Raw genomic sequence first — 21,303 nt, 5'->3', positions numbered from 1 at the left:
TTAACGGATGATCTGCGCGGGACATTCAGCAACAATCGTGCTGCGCAGTTTTGTACTGTCTGTAAAGTTTTGATTGTCCCTAGTGGTGCACCGAGATATAGTGCGTTGGCGTAATCCAATCGTGTCAGGATCAACGCTTGCACCAGGATCTTCCTAGCTTCGAAGGGAAGAAGCCTAATAATTTTCCTCAGTAGCCTGATGTAGGCAAGGCAGGTACCTGCAACCCTCCGTGCCTGTACTGCAAAATTAAGAGCAGGGTCTAGCCAGACCCCCAAGCTTTTAATTTTTTCTTTTGGTAGAGGAGACTGGCCAAGTCTAGAAGGCCACCAACTTTCCACCGTGGTGGGTGGGTTGTATCCCAGCATCATCACCTCCGTTTTTGCGCCATTTAACTTTAGGAAGGATTTGTCCATCCAGTCATAGATCTTATCCAGACAGGTGGCAAGATTTGCAAACGGGGCGGCTTGGGAGGTCAGGGAGATGATGAGCTGGGTATCGTCTGCGTATGTCACCAGTTGGACCCCCCAGGGCAGTACCACCTCAGCCAATGGCCTCATGTATATGTTAAATAAGGTTGGGCTGAGGGAGGAGCCCTGGGGAACACCACACTGTAGACCCATTTGGGGGGAGGATACATTATCCTCGACCACAGCAAACGATCTATCGGACAGGAAGGAGCACAGCCAATTGAGCGCCTGGCCCGTGACACCTACTTCTCTTAACCTCTGAATCAGAGTAGAATGATTCACGGTGTCAAAGGCCGCGCTCAGATCTAGAAGTAGTATAGCCGCACAACTTCCACTGTCCATGATCTTTCTTGTTTCCTCCACCACTGTAACCAAGGCTATTTCTGTACCCAAATTGCTTCTAAAGCCTGTCTGTGTAGGGTGCAGAGAGTTACTGTTCTCCAAAAAGGAGGAGAGCAAGGAATTTACATGCTTCTCAGCGAGCTTACTAACAGTTGGTAAAAGGGATATTGGGCGGTAGTTTGCCCAATCATCCGGATTAAGGCTAGGTTTTTTTAGCAAGGCCTTCACTCTTGCCTGTTTCCAGGAAGGGGGTACTACGCCTGTTATAAGAGAAGAGTTAATCACCTCCTTGATCACTGGGGTCACAGTATCAGATACCAGATTCAATATAGTTGGAGGTGCGGGATCTAGGGGAGAACCAGATTTAAGATTTTTTAGCAGCGTTTTGGTAGTCGAGCAATCCAACAAATCAAAATGCTCAAGTTCATTTAGACCTGCGTGAGAGGGGCCAGTGGATTCAGTGGGAGGGTGTTGAAAAGAAGAGAATATATTGGCCACCTTTGTAGAAAAGAAGTTAGCAAGTTCATTGCAGCGTGTAGTTGCTTGGCCAGGGTCAGCCATGGGAACAGGAGAGGCAACAAGAGAGTTAAAAATTTTAAAAATTTCTCTGGGCGCATTAGATGCAGCACTAATTTTTGTCTGGTAGTAGTTAGATTGTGTATTTTTTATTTCCTGTTTGTACTTCCTTAGAGCTAATCTATAGCTCTCCTTGCTGGTTGCCGTATAATCTTTCCTCCAGCTTCTTTCTTGTTGTTTACACAGTACTTTAAGGGCTTTTAGCTCGGGGGTGTACCAAGATTGTTTATTTCCACCACTTCTATGGGATAGATTGCTTTTGGGATGGGTGCGGTCTAAAGATGCCTCCAGCCATTGGTTAAACCGAGCATCGGCCTCCAATGGATCATTTGTTATAACGGGTAGTGTTTCTTTCAGACTGTTGTTCCAACTGTCTATTGGAAGTTTGGACCAGACTCGAGTTGTCCGTTTGGAAACACTCGCCGGTTCCTGTTGTTTCTCGGGGGTCAGGGAGAAAAGTAATAATGAATGATCGGACCAGGGAATCCTAATGGACTTATCGAAGGTAAGAGTATCCATATTGGTATAACAATGATCTAAAGTGTGTCCTGCTTTATGCGTTGGGCATGTGACTATTTGGTTCAGCTGGAGCACTTCCAAATTGGAGGTCAAATTACGACAAGCCAACGAGTCAGGCTCATCGAAATAGATGTTGAAATCACCTAAAATGGTGAAATTGGGAGCAGCACTTGCATAGTTTATTGCTTTAATCGCAAGATCTTCACAGAATTGGCCGTATGTGCCGGGAGGTCTGTAGAGCAACAGTCCAGAAAAGGTGCAAGTAGAAGAGAACAGAATCGCAAACTTCAGGCATTCAGCCCCTGCAATTGTAATTTCTTCTATTCTACAGGTCAATGTTTTCCTGAAAATAATGGCGATGCCTCCGCCCCGGCCCAATGGGCGGTCTTGCCTCAAAATAGCGAAGTTAGAAGGAAGAGCCCGTATAATATCTGGCTCTGAGCTGTCATCCATCCATGTCTCCGACAGGAAGAGTACATCAAGGTCTCGTTCCTCCAGGAGCATGTGGAGCTCAGTTGCGTGTTTAGGCAAAGATCTACAATTTAGTAATGCAAGGCGGACCAAATGGGAGGTGTCCTCTCTCCTGTAGAGGTTGGTTACGTTATAGTTGCATCCTATGCATGGTTTCCACGTCCTTAAGTGTGTGTCGAGCTTGGTACATAATGAGCTTTCTCTCCCCTTTAGGGCATGTAACTCATCACGACTGTACTTTATGACAGGGACTACAGAGTTTGTTCGGGCAGAGTACCTGGCCCCTGGGCCCGTCCTGGCCCGGACGGGCCCAGACGGGCAGGACTCTGGCGTGACTCCGGCGTGCATCCGGCGCGTCCGCAAACCGCGTCCGCTACGCGGAAGAGGCCCGTCCCTTTTAATAGAGAGCTAGAGCGCGTCAGGGCGCCACCACCCTCAATATGGCCGAGCTCTTGCTGTACCATCATTCTAATATTCTCTGTTTTCTGTGAAACAGGCTTCTGGACACACATAGTGGCACAAAGACCACATATTGCAGGTCCACACTGTACACAGAGACAACAAGAGAAAATGATAGCCAAAACCATTCCAAGGAAAGTTAGTATCTTCCATCCCCATGTGGACAGTAGTCCCCAAAACCATCCCATCACAGACCAATCTCCCGTGTCCTGATGTATAGACTCGGAGATGATATGTAACTTGGAGATAGCTTGATATACTGTAGGGGCATTATCAGGAATGTAAACACAGCAACTAGACCCGATCAATTTACAAACTCCACCACGATCTGCATGGATAATGTCTAAAACTATCCGATTTTGCAAAGTCATAAGACGATCCGCCTAAAGTTCGGCTGTCAGATTACTCAAGGCTCCAGAAGTTTCATTTATGGTAGCCTCAACAACACAAACTAATTGTCTGATGTCTCTGCTATTGGCCATTGGGCCCCAGAAAGGAATCAACCCTTTAATAAAGTCTCCTCCCTCCTGTCCTGCTGTGTCTTTCTGATCAATAACTCCCCTGCCATGCCTTTTCTTGAAATGACCTGAAGGAGCAGTATACGTTGGGGGAAGAAGAAAAGCCACATAACAGGTTCCTGAGAAATAAGTAGGAAGCCATGTATAGGCTCTGTCGTAACAGATGAAATATGTGCCTTGTGATGGCACTAGTGGTGAGGGAATCTGAGGTGTATATTCATAAATATGAGAACAGACACTTTTCTCCTGCAGATTTTTAACATTCTGGCCATTAATTTGTAAACAGAAATTACCTCGATGAGGTACAGTCCAAATTGGCGGAGAGCTTCTTTGTCTAGCCTTCTCTGTGAGGCTAGTAACATATCGTGTTATATTCCATTCATCATATGCTCTTTTCTCATCTATAGGAATCTTACTAATCTGAGCAATTTTAACCATAGCCACTATTCCCTTAATCAAGGAACTGTGACTGAAGTCTGCTCCCCCACCATATGGACTACCAGGAGGATACCGTAGCTGATTCTGATAAATGTTAGAGAGCATAGCCAAATAAGCCCAGGCAGAACCTTCATAGGAGAATGGAAAGACTAAATACAACATAGCTCTCTATGTATTTTGAGGCATGAGACCACAAACCCAACAATTAGTAGTATTCATCACCAGTTGATGTTGATGCAATAACTGAATAAACAAATTGTTGAAATATTCTGTTCTCCTAATCTGTTCATGTTCTGAAAGTGTATAAAACCAATGTGGGGAGGCAGTAGTAAGGAGAGATAAAGAGACAGAGGTAGTGACAGGTGATGGCTGTATAACATAAACAACCCAACTTCCACACGCTAATAAAGTACATAAACATATTAAAGTACATAAAATTATTCCACATGGACTAACCATTAGTTCTTTGCATCTTCTTCTTAACTTTACATTATTATCATTATTTCCCACTTTAATATCCATTGCTAAAAGGCGTTGCTCACGATAATCTTCCTAGATCATTTAGCTGTGGTTGTTAGCCGTCCTATGACAGTGCAAGTCCTGCAGACCTATGTCACTACTAAGGTCACAGCTTAAGACTCCTACCGTGACCCTGCAACTTGATGGATAGTGGAAGAAAACATTAATGTCTTTCAAAAAAGGTATAATCAGAAAAATCATAAAAAAGAAAGGTTTAATTGTCTATAATCATTCTTGGTCGTAAATTATATCGAGTCTTATTAGGGATTGTCTGGTCCTTAAACAAGGCTTCTGAATTCACTGTGTTCAAACGCAGATGTGTCGGGAAGGCCTCCTGTAACACATCGTCGTCTTCTTTCTCAGAGTTCGTTTGTTCCAGGCGTGCACTACTAAACGGTACAAATCTAAGTACTTTTTCACTTTCGTTATCACCTATGCCCTCACAAATCCATTGGTCAAAAGGTAAAGGCAAAGGTACCCTCTTACAGTGCACGCCATGGATCCAGTTCTTCTTTCCGATGACTTTCACTGCTGTACGTGTCGTAAACAACACTTGTCGCGGTGGGCCCCAACGAGGTTCCCAATTCTTTTTCCGCTGAAAGTTTTTCATGCAGACCCAGTCGCCAGGTTGGATGGAATGACCTGGGTCTGCGGAGGCCTCCGGCAAAGCGTTCTGAACCTGTTGATGAAGAACACGTAATTTAGTGGTGAGGTCATGCAAATAGTCAATCAGCATTGGGTATGGAATATCAGAATACTTTTTAGGTCGAGGGACTCCTCGGACATTTGCTGGGTGCCCAAAAACGACCTCTTACGGACTGAGACCTAAACGAGAATGCACAGTAGTTCTCATAGACAGAAGTGCTAATGGAAGGGCATCAAGCTAGGTGAGACCTGTGCTCGCCTGAATTTTTGCCAATTTAAGCTTGAGAGTACCATTATAACACTCTACCAATCCTGCTGACTGAGGTTGGTTTGCCGCATGGATTTTCTGTTTAATACCGAGACCTGTACACACTTTCTGCATAATTTGGCCTACAAATTCACTCCTATTGTCAGACCAGACAATGCACGGCAAACCAAACCTCGGGAAAAACTCCTTCAAAAGGACTTTGGCAGTAGACAAAGCAGTTTTGTCCTTTAGGGGGTAGGCCTCTATCCATCTGGAAAAGACACAGACCACCACCAGAACATACTTGAGGTTATTACAACGATCCATATGAATACAATCGATTTGTAATACCTCAAAAGGATACGTAGGGGGAGCAAAATGACCTGTTGGAGTTGGGGTTCCTTTTCCTGGATTATGCATTAAACAAACAATGCAATGCTTCACCACGTTTTCTGCACATTTAGGAATTCCTTCATTCTGCCATACTGGAGCGAAACTCTTGCATATGCCTTTTGCACTAATGTGGGCTGGACCATGCGCCATAGTAACTACAGGTAGTACATAGGAGTCTGGTAATAGCCATTGTTGATGTTCTGAAAATTCCGTCCAACACCCAGTCGCGTCCAACATTCCTGTACCTTCTCTCCACTTACTAAGTTCTTTTTCAGTAGCCTCTTCTTGAATCATTTCCACACTTTCTATTGTGTCCTCACACATTCTTCCTTCTCTGACCCATCTTGCAGGGCCCGCAATATACATAAGAGTTGTAACATCTCTCGCTGTCTCCTTTGCTACTTCATCTGCAAACGCATTCCCACGACCCACATCATCAGTAATCTTTTTATGAGCACTACACTTGATTATTGCAATTTGTGTAGGCAAAGCAAGTGATTCGGGAAGGTCAGTCACCAACTGGCCATGCTGTATATTAGTCCCATGGGAAGTAAAGAATCCTCTTTCCTTCCACAAGCGACCGAAACTATGAGCCACACCGAAAGCATATTGGCTATCAGTGTAGACGTTCACTCTCTTTCCTTTTGCCAACACACATGCTCTCGTCAAAGTAATTAATTCAGCTGCTTGGGCTGAATTCTGTGCAATGCGCGCTGTCTCTACTACCGTATGTAAAGTAGTAACAGCGTAAGCTGCAGTCGTCTCACCATTTGGAAGCTTGAAACAAGACCCAATTACCCATAGGATCCCATCCGGATCCACAAGTGGTGTGTCTTTTAGATCTATTCTGCCTTTCGTTTCCTCCTCTGTTCGAAGAAAACAATCATGCTGTTCATGAATGCCTTTCTCATCCGGAATGGGCAACAATGTTGCTGCATTCAAAGTATCACACAGCTTGATGTGTATATGGCTCACCAAGAACGTCAGCTCATATCCAGACAATCGAGCACTCGTAAGGTGTTGTGTTTTTGTCCTATTCAAAAGAGTATCTACTGCATGTGGTACCATAACAACAAGAGTGTTGTACAATACCAATCCAGCAGATTGACGAATAGAAATCGCTACCGCTGCTGTAGCTCTGAGACAACTAGGCAATGCCTTGGCTACTGGATTCAACGTAGCCGAAAAATAGGCACATGGCCGTTGTTTGTCTCCAAATTGGTGCGTTAAAACTGACAACGCACAACCTTCTCTTTCATGAACGTAGAGTGTGAAAGGCTTACTGTAATCTGGAGTACCTAACAAAGGAACAGAACACAAAGCAGCACGTAAATCAGAAACACTATTTTGTCATTCATCAGTCCAAGGGAGAGGTTGTGACGTATCTTTCAACGTAAGCGCCAGCAAAGGTTTAGCTAACAAAGAAAAATTTGGAATCCATTGTCTACAATATGAGGTAATGCCCAAAAAGTCACGTACCTCTCTTTGTGTGGTTGGCTCAGACATTTGTGCGATCGCTTGAATTCGTTCTGGGGTCAAGCGTCTTCCCTCCTTCGACAAGAGATGACCTAAGTAGGTAACCTCTTGGTGGCAATATTGCAACTTAGAAGGGGACACTTTATGATGCAGGTCAGACAAATGACGCAACAACGAAACCGTCACATCTTTACAAACATCCTCCGAATCAGCAGCAATCAGCAAATCGTCAACGTATTGAATCAAAGTAGCACCTGAAGGTAGAATGAAAGCATCAAGCTGAGATTTCAAAGCCTGACTGTAAATTGAGGGACTTTCACAATAACCTTGAGGAGCACGCTTGAACCGAAAACTTCGGCCTCCGAGAGAGAAGCCAAAAATATCTCTACTTTCCTCAGCAATAGGAATACTAAAGAAAGCATTCTTAAGATCTATAACAGAAAACCATGCCGCTGAGGCGGGTATCATAGTAAGCAAAGCAGTGATATCTGGGACAACAGGAAACTGGGGGACAACAATCTTGTTGACCTCCTGAAGATCAATCACAAAGCGATACACAGGAGGTTGAGAAGGATCGTTGTGTTTAAGAACAGGGAGAGCAGGACTGTTACAAACATTACCTCTCTTTCTTCAACCCCACCCTTCTGAACCAGATCATAGATAATAGCCATCAAAGCTCGTTCACCATCATTAGAAATCTTGTACTGTGGAATACGTGGTAACTTAACATCAGGCTTCATAGTAACTACATTAGGAGGAATCTGAAACAAACCAACATCATTCGGACCTGTAGCCCAAAGTGTAGCAGGAAGAGATTGCAACTCAGGCGGAAAGCTATCTTTCGATAGATATATAGGAGAAACCGATTTCTCACCCAAAGTAAGATGCACACCAGAGGGGGAGCAATACAACCCTTGGCTGAAATATATCAGGCAGGAATTTGACTGGCTAGGTTGCACTTTGCTGTGGACTAACCCTGAACAAGGGTGCAGGGGTATATCCCGCAAGGAGCTAGTTAGCCTGTATTATGATTATAATGTGTCTGCCAGCCTAATGAATGCCCAAACGGGGACAATGACGAGTAAATTCTTGATATCAAAAGATCACTACAAATTAGAGCCTTTTCTTGATAATATCAGTCCTAACAGTTTTAGGAAGATGTACCTCCAATGGAGGTATGATTCCCTACCAATAAGAGCTATCACCAGCCGCTGGTACGCTAACGCTCCCAGAAACTGCCCAGCATGCACTGCGGAGGTAGAGAATGAGTTACACATAGTTTTCTTCTGCCCTTCTTACCAGATTCCTAGGAAGAAGTGGATCATCCCTATCTGCAAAAACCTGGGGATCAGGCAATGTTCTCATTCCTATAGAATATTAAAAATAGACTTATCCCCATTAATTGTTTTTGCTGTTACGAAATTCCTGGCTGCCATGTGGAATATTAGAAAAAAGTACATTTAAAATAAGATCGAATGCATTCGCTTAAATTCCACAGGCGTCTCGGGGGTGTTGGGGAGCAGAGGTTCATCGGGCTGTTTGTCTTTTTAATCCTAGATAATGCTTTTATAAGAATTAATTTTATGGCACTCTGTATATTTAAACATTTGCAACGTTGTATACTGTAATTTTATTCTGTATTCTTTTATGACATCTTTTTGTCGAAATAAAGACGAAATGAATGAATGAATGAATAGCCATCAAAGCTCGTTCACCATCATTAGAAATCTTGTACTGTGGAATACGTGGTAACTTAACATCAGGCTTAATAGTAACCACATAAGGAGGAATCTGCAACAAACCAACATCATTTGGACCTGTAGCCCAAAGTGTAGCAGGAAGAGATTGCAACTCAGGCGGAAAGCTATCTTTCGATAGATACATAGGAGAAACCGATTTCTCACCCAAAGTAAGATGCACACCAGAGGGGGAACAATACAACGTTGCATGAAGACTTTTCAACAGATCCAAACCCAACAAGTTTTCTCTGCAACCCGTCGTTAAAATAAGTGGACCTTCCAAATCGTAAGGACCAATCGAAAGAGGCAAAGGACAAGAAACTAGGTTAGCAACTGGGGTGCCAGAAAATCCTACAGAAACGTTCGTTAAGCCAGACAAAGGTTCCCCAGGGAGCTTTGAATGGATCATAGAACTTCTCATTGCACCAGTATCCAAAAGAAATGGCTCTTCAACACCCAAAGCAACTACCTCAACATAAGGCCCATTCTGATCCACTGGAACTGATACGACTCCCTTACTTTGTCCATGGCTGTCCTAACTAGAATGAAAATCCTGAACCTCACCTTCAACACAATAATCATCATTGTAATATTGCGCAGACTGAGTATGCTGCTGATCAAAATAATTCGAGGAATTCTGAGGGGGAAAGGAACGCTGCCCTTGAGGCAACATACCTCGCCCTCTACCCCTAGGTGCTGATTGAAAACCACCACGGCCTCGCGGCCCTTGAAACCCACCTTTACGCTGCAATAAAACCGGACAGCTATTCTTAAAATGGCCTTCCTCTTTACAATAAGCACACTGATTAGGACCAAGCAAAGATCGCGGAACAAAAGGCTCAGGTTTCTATAGCAACCTCCGAGGCTGAGTAGGTTGCTGAAACTGGCGCTGGCCAGAATGAGGGGAATAAGCCTGCTGAAGAAGAACCTTCATTTTAATTCCTTAGTCTTCTTCTCAGCCTTATCTTTTTCTTCTTTGTCCCTATTCTCATAATACTGAGCAGTGGCTAATATTTGGGCAGACGAAGAAACAGCCCAAGAGCTTTCCGAATCTTTCAACCTATGGGACAATTCAGGAAGCAGATTAAATACAAATGTATCCGCAAATAATCGCTGTCCACCTTCAGTACTTAAATCCTGACCACTATGATCAATAAATGTCTCCTCAAACCACGTAAAGAAATCAGAAACACTCTCATCTTTCTTCTGCTTGCACGCAGCTAACTTAGCCCAGTTAACACGTAAGGCAGGCATCATCGTCTTCATTAAAGTAATGATTCTACCAGGCAACTGTGTAATCAAATCATCTGGCTTAGCACCACCCACTTGTGCTGCATCTGCGGCAGATATATCAGCCCAACTACCTCCCAAAGCTTGATTGTGATCCTCTCTACGAATCCGAGCCCACAATGCTTGTGGAACTACATTCCCCATCAGCATATCAATATCAGCCAAATTCATAATACATGCATCAACAGTCTGGGACAGCTCTTTATAGTAACCAGCAGGATTTTTACGAGGGTCCGGCAAAGACTGTTTAAGTGCTAAAACTTCAGCTCGTTTCCAAGGGACATGTACCCATATACGCTGAAAATAAGCAGGGACAACTGGAATATTGCCTGCTTGTGGAACCGCTTCCCTCCGGACTTTAGGAACTTCCCTCATAGGATAATTCTTCGTTCTCTGTCTAACTGCAGGATCAGGCTCACGAATAGTCTGGGAAGAATATAAGGACCTAAAAGTAACAAGTGTCTTTATAGCACCCTCAACGTCAGGACCCACAATAAGTCCTTTATCAAACCTGTCTAGAGGCTGACCTGCAGTTTAGGAGGATACAGCTTATCAGTGGCTGGGTGATAACTGTGGAGGGTTCGACTGTGGTGGGGATTCAGGTGAGGTTATTTTCAACAATGCCTCTGGAATTTAGTCTGGTGGCTCTGTATGTGTTGATCGGAATAGATTGAATTTGGGAGTCTGAATGAGGGCCAACAGGAAGACCCGTTTTATTGGATTCAGGGAATGATGGTCAGGGCATGGCCACTTTTAACAAAGCAAATGGTTGGTCCTTCTGGATGTAAAAAAACATCTTTGAAGTAGACTCGATTGTGAAGATGGCTTATGTAGGAAAGCAGGGTTTTACTCACTCCAATATTATACCCTTCTTTAAGGTTCAAATGGAGAAGATTTCTAATTTAAGCTCTACATCTTCTGAACCTCGCCTATATAAACAGGATACGTCCCTTATGATATCTTTAAAACAAGCAATTAACCATCTCGTCCGAAAACAGCAAATACATTTCCTCACTGGTTGGCAGCAGGAAATCAATCTCCTTAAGCAAGTGAGAAGACGCTTTATTCTCAGTGAAAAAAGAAGGGGAGCTTGTTGATAAGTGGTTTGGTCTGAGGGAAGCCGCAAGGGCCAAAGACTCAAGAAAGTTTTGGCACTTGAACGTGGAATACTGCGATTCAAGGCAGACGGCTCTACCCAGATCGATTCCAGAAAAGGACTGGATGGATTACATCTCCCTATTATATGGAAATATTACCCCAGTTTCTCTCATGATGACTGATGGGGTCAAACCTGCGACTACTGAATTTACTGAATTTGGCCCCCCGTCAGGAGAGGAAGTGGTAAGTTATATAAAGAATGCTAGAACCTCCGGCGCACAAGGCCCGGACAGAATCCAGATTACACTGATGAAAAGGAGCCAGAAGCATGGGGTGATTTTTTTAGAGCCACTTTTTAAATATTGTTTTCTTATGGATAAAATCCCCCCTCTTGGAAGGGGAGCATTATAGTCCCCCTGTATAAAAAAAGAACAAAAACAGTGCCGGCTTGTTTTAGACAGATTGCCTTCCTGGATGCCTCAAGCAAACTATTTGCAAAAAGCATATTATATCATCTACAACAATGGGTTTATTTCAGAATATTCTTCCACCGGAACAAGCTGGTTTTAGGAGGAACCATGGCACCCTGGATAATATAGCGGTTGTTCAGACAATTGTAGAGAAATATGTTTTCTCCCGAGGTGTGCCAATGCATACAGCTTTTATTGATTTCTCCACTGCGTTTGACAAAGTGGACCGCCAGATGCTATGGAGAAAGCTTGTCCTCCTTGGCATACCACATCATCTTTTGTGTCTGATTATAGAATTGCACACAGACACCAGGTGCCAGGTTCTGATGGGAGGTTCGCAGGGGTTATCATGTAAAATTAGAACACACAGTAGGGTCAAGCAGGGTTGCCTATTAGCACCATTTTTTTTTTCTTTGTATATTGCTGATCTCCCCGGCGCTCTGAATTCTGTAAGGGGTGATGCCCCAAAATTGGTACAATGCCAGTTGGCTCTCTATTATATGCAGATAATGTTGCAATATTCGATCTAATGCCTATTGGCCTGCAACGTCGGCTGGATGCTCTAAGTAAATATGCAGAGGCTCACTTCTTGAAAATTAATATTGCAAAAAGCAAGATTTTGTTTTTTTCGTAAGAAGGGGCTCAGAATAAAGAGATGTCTAAGATGGATGCTTGGTTTTAAAAAACTGGAACTAGTTGACTTGTACCTTTATCTATGGAAGGTTTTTTCTAAAACAGGCAGAGATTTGGAGCATATTAAACACTGTGTTAGTAAAACTGTCTCTCAGGCAAGTGCGTTAAACAGATTCTATAAAACCTGCCGCCGACGCCATTTTCGCCCTGTTTTATCTGTTTTTAAGGTCAAAATCCCTCCCTCATTAACATATGCTGCCGAGGTGTTGAACATGAATTATTGGCTCTCTTTCTATAAGGCGGAAGGATGAATCCTGCGTCAAATTTGCAATTTAAACTCTTTGGCCACCCCACATGTACTGAACCTTGAATTTGGATTAGTCTTGTCCTTCATTTTATCCCTGGCAGCAGTTCTTAGGTGGGGTAACTCCCTCTTTTGGGGGAAGAAGGGTACACTTAGGGCTGCCCTGAGAATAGAAATGTTTGGCACACTAAAAGAACAATTAACGTCTTTTGTATGTGCAAATGATACATTCGGCCTTAGTTGAACCCCGCTTCTCCTATTCCTAAATCTGTACTGAAACAGCTTTTAAAGAAGTCTATATCCCCTATCAGTTTGGCGAGAGACGCTGCCTCAAGTCATTCCAGGTCCAGTAATAAGGCGGTCAGTGGGAGTGCCTTGGGGAATAAACCACAGTCTTATTTAACTTGGAATATCCCTGACAGGATTAGAAGGCTGATTCTCCTACTGAGATTTAATTTGCAGCCTCTAAGAGAAGTCACTGGTATCTGGGATTAAAAACCAAGAGAGAGGAGAATTTGTGAACTGTGCCTGTTGTAAATCCAAGATCTAAGTCATGTTTATTTGAAGGTTCAAAGCTGCAAAGTGCTAGGCAAGTGTTCTTAAAGCCGGTTTTTATCAAATTAAATATTCACTCTGCCCAGGTGGCACGATCTTTGGTTTTGTCACCTCTGAATGAAATGGTTTGCTTTAAGATATATCAATTTTTTAAAGCGTTTCTGTCTATTTACTAGGACATTTATTTACAGTAATTCTATTTTCATGATATAATATCTATTGGTTGGATATTTGATTGATTCATGTATTCATAGCAATATTTGCACATCTCTCAGTATGTTTGATATAAGAATTTTCACAGCAATGTACAAGGAAGAATTTTGTATTGTATGTAACAGTTGTCTGTTGGTGTGTTTTTGTGGACCTCTGGAGGAGTTCCATAACAAAATAAATAAATAAATTGGAATTGGAATTGAATTGGAATTACATTTAGAGTTGAGCTAATTTATTTCCAGTCACAGTATGCATTTCAAACAAATGTTGCTCTGATTAATTATGCAAATCCCATTAATTTAATTCTGCCTTTTTCATATATTTAATTCAGGTGTGCCGAACTCACAAGATAAATGCAAAAACAACAGGTGATGGACAGAACGCAGAACAATGTCATACATTCACCTCAGTACAGAGATCTGGGCGTAAATCCATCCTTTTTTTGCTCACCATGCCTTTCCAGTTTGAACCCAGATATATGCAAATCAGTCTTGACCCTGTGCCCCATAGGAACAGTCCACCCCGAACTGCCAAGCCAGGTCCTCCCTGGACTGGAAACAAGCATCCAAAGACCGGTTTCAGGCTTTTAGCCCTCATCAGCCTGGATAGCTTGATTCCAGTGACATGGAGAGCACGGGACTCACGTCTGAGTATACCCGTCCCACTCGGGGTGACAAATGCAAAAGCAACAGTTGATGGACAGAATGCAGAAGTGTGGCTCAATGGTTAGAGCGACAGACCCTGATGCAGAGGTCTAGCCCGGGACCAGGGTTCAATTTCCCGCCTCGACGGGTCTTGGGTTCAAAATTCCACGGACCTGATATTTCTCACCTCGGTGCCTATTCCAATCATGGACTCCCACTCTGCAACTCTGGGCAATAGCTTGCTTAATCTCCACAACGGCCCCCACAATGCTAAGGATGCCTGGCCCCCACCTTGGGGGTGCCCAGGAGTGGACGCCTCACAGGGAAAGCCAGGATGGGTTCCACAGCGGTATTCGTACAAGCGCCTTGAGACCCTTGCTGGTGAGTAGTGCACTATACAAGTATCAATTTACATATACAATTTACAGAACAATGTCATACATTTACCCCAGTACAGAGATCTGGGCGTAAATCCATCTTTTTTTGCTCACCATGCCTTTCCAGTTTGAACCCAGCCATATGCAAATCAGTCTTGACCCTGTGCCCCATGGGAACTGTCCAGTCCGAACTGCCAAGACACGTCCTCCCTGGACTGGAAACAAGCATCCAAGGACCGGTTTCAGGCTTTTAGTCCCCATCAGCCTGGATAGCTTGATTCCAGTGGCATGGAGAGCATGGGACTCACGTCTGAGCATACCCACCCCACTCGGGGTGACAAATGCAAAAACAACAGGTGATGAAAAGAATGCAGAACAATGTCATACATTCACCGCAGTACAGAGATCTGGGCCTGAATCCATCGTTTTTATGCTCACCATGCCTTTCCAGTTTGAACCCAGCCATATGCAAATCTGTCTTGACCCTGTGCCCCATGGGAACTGTCCAGCCCGAACTGCCAAGACACGTCCTCCCTGGACTGGAAACAAGCATCCAAGGACCGGTTTCAGGCTTTTAGCCCTCATCAGCCTGGATAGCTTGATTCCAGTGGCATGGAGAGCATGGGACTCACATCTGAGCATACCCATCCCACTCGGGGTGACAAATGCAAAAACAACAGGTGATGGACAGAATGCAGAACAATGTCATACATTCACCGCAGTACAGAGATCTGGGCTTAAATCCATTGTTTTTGTGATCACCATGCCTTTCCAGTTTGAACCCAGCCATATGCAAATCTGTCTTGACCCTGTGCCCCATGGGAACTGTCCAGCCCGAACTGCCAAGACACGTCCTCCCTGGACTGGAAACAAGCATCCAAGGACCGGTTTCAGGCTTTTAGCCCTCATCAGCCTGGATAGCTTGATTCCAGTGGCATGGAGAGCATGGGACTCACGTCTGAGCATACCCATCCCACTCGAGGTGACAAATGCAAAAACAACAGGTGAGGGACAGAATGCAGAACAATGTCATACATTCACCGCAGTACAGAGATCTGGGCCTAAATCCATTGTTTTTATGCTCACCATGCCTTTCCAGTTTGAACCCAGCCGTATGCAAATCAGTCTTGACCCTGTGCCCCATAGGAACAGTCCAGCCCGAACTGCCAAGCCAGGTCCTCCATGGACTGGAAACAAGCATCCAAGGACCGGTTAGGGGCTTTCAGCCCTCATCAGCCTGGATAGCTTGATTCCAGTGGCATGGAGAGCCCGGGACTCACGTTTGAGCATGACCGTCCCACTCGGGTGACAAATGCAAAAACAATAGGTGATAGACAGAATGCAGTACAATGTCATACATTCACCTCAGTACAGAGATCTGGGCGTAAATCCATCGTTTTTTTGCTCACCATGCCTTTCCAGTTTGAACCCAGCCATATGCAAATCAGTCTTGACCCTGTGCCCCATGGGAACAGTCCAGCCCGAACTGCCAAACCAGTCCTCCCTGGACTGGAAACAAGCATCCAAGGACCTGTTTCGGGCTTTCAGCCCTCATAAGTCAGGATAGCTTGATTCCAGTGGCATGGGGAGCACGGGACTCATGTCTGAGCATACCCGTCCCACTTGGGGTGAAAAATGCAAAAACAACAGGTGATGGACAGAATGCAGAACAATGTCATACATTTACCCCAGTACAGAGATCTGAGCGTAAATCCATCGTTTTTTTGCTCACCATATCTTTCCAGTTTGAAACCAGCCATATGCAAATCAGTCTTGACCCTGTGCCCTATGGGTACTGTCCAGCCCAAACTGCCAAGCCAGGTCCTCCCTGGACTGGAAACCATCATCCAAGGACCGGTTTCGGGCTTTTAGCCCTCATAAGTCTGGATAGCTTGATTCCAGTGGCATGGAGAGCACGGGATTCATGTATGAGCATACCCATCCCACTCGGGGTGACAAATGCAAAAACAACAGGTGATGGACAGAATGCAGAACAATGTCATACATTCACAGCAGTACAGAGATCTGGGCCTAAAACCATCATTTTTATGCTCACCATGCCTTTTCAGTTTGAACCCAGCCATATGCAAATCAGTCTTGACCCTGTGCCCCATGGGAACAGTCCAGCCCGAACTTCCAAGCCAGGTCCTCCCTGGACTGGAAACAAGCATCCAAGGACCGGTTTTGGGCTTTCAGCCCTCATCAGCCTGGATAGCTTGATTCCAGTGGCATGGAGAGCCCGGGACTCACGTTTGAGCATAACCGTCACACTCGGGGTGACAAATGCAAAAACAATAGGTGATGGACAGAATGCAGTACAATGTCATACATTTACCCCAGTACAAAGATCTGGGCGTAAATCCATCGTCGTTTTTTTGCTCACCATACCTTTCCAGTTTGAACCCAGCCATATGAAAATCAGTCTTGACCCTGTGCCCCATGGAAACTGTCCAGCCCGAACTGCCAAGCCAAGTCCTCCCTGGACTGGAAACAATCATCCAAGGACCGGTTTCAGGCTTTTAGCCCTCATAAGCCTGGATAGCTTGATTCCAGTGGCATGGAGAGCACAGGACTCACGTCTGAGCATACCCGTCCCACTCGGGGTGACACATGCAAAAACAACAGGTGATGGACAGAATGCAGAACAATGTCATACATTCACCCTAGTACAGAGATCTGGGCCTAAATCCATCGTTTTTTGCTCACCGTGCCTTTCCAGTTTGAACTCAGCCATATGCTAATCAGTCTTGACCCTGTGCCCCATGGGAACTGTCCAGCCCGAACTGCCAAGCTAGGTCCTCCCTGGACTGGAAATAAGCATCCAAGGACCGGTTCTGGGCTTTCAGCCCTCATCGGCCATCACCACCCCCTTTTGTACCCCTTTGTTCGCCATAAGTTGGCAGGGTATGCTCAGACGTGAGTCCCTTGCTCACTTTGCCACTGGATTCAAGCAAGCCTGGCTGAAGATGGCTGTAATGCCAGAAATCGGTCCTAGGAAGCTTGTTTCCGGTCCAGGGAAGGCATGGCTTGGCAGTTCGGGCTGGACTGTTCCCATGAGGTACAGTGTCAGACTGATTTGTATATGGCCATGTCTGAACTGGGGTGGCAGAGTGGGCTAGAGAACGGTGATGGATTAAACCCAGATCTGTTGACTGGGTGTGAGTGTTTGATTGGTTCAGATGCTCCTTCCATCACCACCCCCTTTTGTACCGCTTAAGTACAAGATAATACAGGAAGAATCAGAATAATATCCCCAAACTGTGTTTACCTGAAATATTAGGACATTTTCCCTTTCAGACAAATTGTATCAACCTGAGCACCTTTCCAAGAGTACTTGTCACCCTACCACTTGTATGCTCAGATGTTGGAAAACCACATCAGCTGTTCCACACCTGGAATTATAAATAGTTTCAGGCAACATAAATTCCCTGATTTTCTCACTCAATTTTGGATTAACTTTGTTAAGCATTTTTGTGCACTGATTTCAATAGAATGACCCTCATTATGGGCACTTTCCCCCCATACTCCTTACACAAAGATTTTCCCAGTCAAATGTGCATATGGACAAACCCAAAGATGTGGAATTTTGATGCGGGAGAAATGGTTTACTCTCCAACTGGAATGACCCTGATAAGCATAGAAACCTTCCAACACACATTGTTCCACACACCTACACTATGAAAGACACCACCCTTCAATAATAAAAAGCCGAAAAGCTGAAAAATTTAAATGAAACCACTCAAAACATAGAGAACTGTTCAAATGCAATAGATTTAAACCTATTCAAGAGAATGTGTATAGTTCGCACTGAAACAATTACAAGCGTCCACCATCAATTTGTGTAACATAAAGTCCTTTAGATATACAGTCTTGCACACCTTTCTCCTTCAACTACTTACCTTCCCCTTCTGAATCCCTAAAGGTTTTCAGATATATAGTTGTCTTAATTATACCTTAAAATATCATCCACACCCTTTGAATACCAACCAGTCACATTGCATTTTGTAACCCTGTTCAAGATCACAATACAACCATCATCACTCTATTGTTAAACAGCTTGAATGTGCTAAAATACTGTAGAAGTTGGACTGATCCTTCCTTTAAACAGGAACTATGACCATCATGTTATCTCTCATCTTGATGTTAGTGGATCCCAGAGATTTCCTCAAACCATACCTCACTTTCTTCTCATGCTGCTTATTTATTTCCCTTTCTTCCAAGCACAAAACTTTAAATTGACTGTCAAGATTAGTACATATTACTGCGGTTTCAAATAAAGAGGAAATCACATTAATGACCTTCAGAGATAAGTGACAGTGGGGCTGATTCACAGAACTAACTTAAGACAAAATCCTAAACTTACTACTTTTGACATTCACAGAAGCTAGGATTTTGTCTTAAAACAGACTTAAGACAGAATCCTAACTTAAGTCTGTCTTAAGTTTGTCTTCTCTGTCTTAAGACAAAATCCTAACTTCTGTGAATACCAAAAGGAGTACGTTTAGGATTTTGTCTTAAGTTAGTTCTGTGAATCGGGCCCTGTATGTGTAGTATTTTGAGGTCTAGTTTTCAACTACAAATGGAAGAAGGTTATAGGGAAGTAACATACATATCTGAAAAGTGAGAAGACGAAAGCTATTGAAAGTTGAACTTAAAAACTTTTTTCGATGTCAGGAAGGAGGTACAAGAAGTGGATAATTTTTTCATCAGAGGATCACATACTGTACTACTAAATACAGTAATAGCACATTTAAGGCATAGCCTGGAATAAACTTATTGTTGTAAGCTTTGTTTGATCTTGTAAAAAGTTCTGCAAGGCAGTCCCCAATAATTATGTGTGACAATGGTAGAGGTTTCATCAGATTTCTTCATGAAACTTTCAAAAGGTAGGTTTTCCATATTAATTTAAAATTGGTAAAGGCATCAAACAAACCTCTAATGAAAGAAGGTTATTTAAAAAAAAATTAAGTTAGTGTTGGACTTTGCCCTTTTGGCAGGCTCACCCCTGAACTTTTTGCTTTTAATTGTGACATGGTGCTAGTGATTTTTGGCTTCTGCGCACTTTACCACTGTGTCCCAGGGTAAAGTGCGTGCGTGTAGTGAGGTTGGCATGCCCTCCCGTAGGAATGCATGGGGAATGTATGTGTCCCTGGTAGTTCCTGATGCGTGGGGTGTGCAGACTCGAATTTGGTATGTGCGGACTAGTGTGATTAAATGCTGCGCGATGATTTGTGCGGCATGACTGTGTCTAGAGTGGAAGTGCCTCTTCAAGAAGTTGGCATCCCTTTGTAATTTATGTCTGGCGTGTGATTGGCTGAAGCTGGCTGGTGAGCCTGGCTCCAGGAGTCAGGATGGGTCTGCCCCGGTGGTGAGTGGATCGATTAGCATGCTGATGTGTGGGAGGGGTGCCCCTAGAACCTGAATAGGGATGGGCTTTCCCCACACAATGCTGGCTCCGCCCCCTGTGGTGCGTCTAATGTCCCTAACCTGGCCAGGAAATCAGTGAATGAGAAGAGGGGCTGAGCACATCACAGTGCTCCAAAACCAGCTGCGACTGGTTTTTCCCCCACCCTGCACACAGACAAAGGATTTACCTGTATAAAAAGGGGCTGTGTCTCCAGAAATGTTGTTCTCTTCCCGGATCCTTTCCTTGAGGGGGACTGCTGCTGCTGGGCGCCAGGAGGACCGCCACTGGGGACTGCCTCCCTGCCTGGAGGCCCCTGTGAGCGAGATCCTGGGCAAAGCCTTGACCCCCCCCCCCCCACCTCCTGAAGGACTTGTTTCTACCCTTTGGGGCATCCTCGCGCTAAAGAGCGCTTTGCCCTGGCTCCTGGATCTTTGTAGCACTTGGGAGCGCTCTGTGGGTAGGGGATCCCCCTTCTCAGTGGTAATTCATGGCGCGGGTGCCCACCCCGCTTAGCCTGCCGCTTATTGCCCTTTTTTTGTGTTGTGTTTATTTCCACCCGGGAGCCTACCCCGTACTTTCTGGAGGAATCGTCACGCCGCCAGGAGTTACCTCGCATGAGAGCCTAGGGTCTGGTCCAAGGGCCGCGCTGCCATTGGCTGCCCCAAGGCAGAGTCGCTGCGCTGCCATTGGCTTCCCCAGGCCGGAAAGCAGGAAGGAGGACGGGAGCCCATCCCACCTCCATATGACCCGCTGCGAGAGTCCCCGGTGAAGGCAAAGGCCCAGGGAAGAGGAGCCCCGCTCGCAGCACCAGCAAAGCCCGCCCTCTGGCAGGAGAAGCCGAGGGCAGCCGCAGCGTCTGAGAGCCCCGAGGAGCTGGAGCTCTCCGGCCACAGCCGCCGTCCCGGTGAGTGCATAGATTTAAAGAGAGAGGGGCTGTCAGGGCACATTGCCGGTGCCCGCCCCCCCTCCAGTGGTGCAGACTTGCTTGTGGGGCGCTGGGAGGGTAGAGCAGCCCCGGCAGGCAGCGGGCTGCTCCCTCTGCGAGGCGCCATTGTAAATAGCCCCGAGAGGCTCAGGGGGCATCCTATGATTTCGAGTCCCCCAGGGAGGGACTCCAACAGCGGGCATTGTTGTTCTAGAGCCCCCGAGGATCAAGGGGGCATATTGCAAAGAGCCCTGAGAGGCTCTGTGGCATAATTTTACCTCGAGTCCCCCGAGAGGGACTTCAACGATTTGGGGGCATTTTTGGGTGGTAGAGCGGCCCCGGCAGACAGCGGGCCACTCCCCTCACACTGGGCATTCTTTCTTTGGAGCACCGAGGCTCCCACCTTGCCCCACAGTTGTTCTTGAGCCCAGCAAGGCTCACGGGGCCACAAGTGTTTTGGTGGCCAGAGCCCATGAGGCTACACCGTGTTGGTCCCATTATCTCCACAGCTGCCCAGCACTTTGTGGGCAGCTGCTCCGTTTAGGCCCCCTGACATTGCGGACACAGAGCGTCCTAGC

This window comes from Lissotriton vulgaris, chromosome 6, assembly GCF_964263255.1.
Source record: "Lissotriton vulgaris chromosome 6, aLisVul1.2, whole genome shotgun sequence".
NCBI lineage: Eukaryota > Metazoa > Chordata > Amphibia > Caudata > Salamandridae > Lissotriton > Lissotriton vulgaris.
The sequence above is the reverse complement of the archived record's forward strand: the minus strand, read 5'-3'. Positions refer to the sequence as shown.